The sequence below is a fragment of the Telopea speciosissima genome, chromosome 2, assembly GCF_018873765.1.
Source record: "Telopea speciosissima isolate NSW1024214 ecotype Mountain lineage chromosome 2, Tspe_v1, whole genome shotgun sequence".
Taxonomy (NCBI): domain Eukaryota; kingdom Viridiplantae; phylum Streptophyta; class Magnoliopsida; order Proteales; family Proteaceae; genus Telopea; species Telopea speciosissima.
Window position 1 is genome coordinate 36,316,939 of NC_057917.1, and position 2,283 is coordinate 36,319,221.

Sequence of the window (2,283 nt, forward strand, 5' to 3'; positions counted from 1 at the left end):
AATTTCATAATTCCAGAATCTTTATTTTTATTTTTAATCTCTTTATTAGATTAATTTTAGTATACCTAACATTCTCTTTGTTTGTACAGGAAGCCGAGTAGATCGAGTTGGACAAGCTGTCCATTTGGTTTACTTCTAATTCCTAGACTTTATGTAATTAGATTTATTTTATGTAATTTTTTATTTAATTCTAGCATTAGATTGGGTGTTTAGGTTCAATTTTAAACCCCCATCCCCTTAAGATCATATGTGTAACTGTTTATCAGGGGCAGCACGCGAAATTGCACAACCGCCAACACCAGATAAGTATTTTCGTTAGTTTTAAATTAGTTATTTTTTTTTTCTTTTTAGTTCTGATTTTTATTTTTATTAGTTATCACGTTTTAAATTACTATTTTTTATTTTTGTTTAATTAGCACGTTCAACCTGTGTTGTGCTTTATGCATGGTCGACGTTCTTTACACCTCAACCTGACTGCCCTTAACTTAGAAATAGAGCAATCTGTGGTTAGACCTAAGGATAATAGTAATAAAATGGGTGACGAAAACCAGCCAGGAAAGCCGCTGAGTGAGCACTTCACTCCAACTGCCTATACCCCTGCATCTTGTATTCAGTTGCCTGCCATTGAGGCTGCTCAATATGAGATCAAGTCCAACATCATACAGATGTTACCATCCTATTATAGACTTGCTGAAGAGGAGCCTTACAAGCATCTTGATGAGTTCTTAGAGGTATGCTCTACAGTGAAAATCCAAAACCTCTCTCCAGATGCCTTAAAGTTGCTTCTGTTCCCATTTTCCTTAAAGGATAAAGCCAAACACTGGCTTCATTCCCTAGATTCAATTAGGATTTCTACATGGGCGGCCATGCAGCAAGAATTTTTGAAAAAATTCTTCCCCATTGGCCGGACTAATAGCCTTAGAAGAGCCATTACTAATTTCTCCCAATTAGAGGGCGAACAATTTCATGAAGCGTGGGAGAGACTCCAGGAATTACTTAGGAAGTGCCCCCACCACGCTGTCCCGAAATGGCAGTTAGTCCAGTGTTTTTATGATGGTCTCCGTGACCGATATAGACAGATGGTGGACTCCTCTTGTGGTGGAACATTTATGCACAAGAATGAGACGGAAGCATGGGATCTTTTTGAAATCCTTAGTGAGAATTTCCAACATCATGCATCGGCCTCTCGGATTGAGATTCCACACATAGAAAGGCAACCAAAGAAAGGCGGTCTCTATGGGATCAATCCAACTGTAGAGATGATTGCTAAGGTTGATATGTTGTCCAAGAAATTGGATTATTTGATGTCTATAGGATAGCATCCTATGTCCCATTTCCCAATAAGTTTCTCTCCACCCAATCAGACTGAAGCATGTGCCCTATGTGCTAGCGCTAGTCACTATATGACGAACTGCCCTTCGGCTGCACAATACCCTCAGTTTGTTCAGGAACAGGTGCAAATAGCTCAAAGTTTCCCTACACCGGATAATGATCCCTTTTCTAATACTTATAACCCGGGATGGCGAAACGATCCAAACTTTTCATGGAGAAACTCAGTACCTAATAATCCTCCAAACCCACCATATAGGCCACCATTTAATGCTCAAACCAATGCCTATATGGGTGGACAGCCGCCATATCCTCAACCCCAACAGAATGAATCCTTTGAGGAGAAGGTGCTAAAAGCATTAAGTGGACTGGAGCAGAACACACAACTGCTTCACTAACATACTCAGTCCATTAATAAGCTAGAAAACCAATTGGGTCAGCTAGCTGATGCTATAAGTAGGAGGGAGGCTGGTCAATTGCCATGTCAGCCAATAGGTAACCTACATAGTCAAATGGGTCAAGGGAAAGAGCAAGTCCAGTCGGTCACAGTCCTAAGGAGTGGCATAAGGGTAAAAAAACCTGATACACCCTTAGGCACTAATGAGACGTTGCCTACTAGATCTCAAAGCCAAGGAGAGGCTGAGTCAACCCGAGATAAATCCAGTGGTGATGTAGACAGACATGATTCCATTACTGAAACACCACCTGTGAAACCCATTCATCAGTTCCCAAGGAAGGGGCTGTACATTTCTATTGTGGAGGGACCATCACCTGATTCTTACATTCCAAAGGTCCCTTTTCCCCAAGCACTTCAGACACCATCTTACTCCCTTCAGGGTAAACAGGGTGAAAAGATGCAAGAGATGATCGACTTGTTCCAACAAGTTCGCATCAATCTCCCTGTCTTGGATGCTATCAAGCAAGTTCCTGCTTACACTAAGTTTTTGAAAGACC

The 2,283-nt window shown here is 41.1% G+C and overlaps 1 non-coding gene across 1 annotated transcript; it reads right to left on the reverse strand.

Moving 5' to 3' along the window:
* Positions 1–914: 914 nt before the first annotated feature.
* Positions 915–1,021, reverse strand: LOC122653296. Its single transcript, XR_006331733.1, has one exon. It is a non-coding gene; the product is annotated as a small nucleolar RNA R71 (small nucleolar RNA).
* Between the last annotated feature and the right edge of the window lie 1,262 nt (positions 1,022–2,283).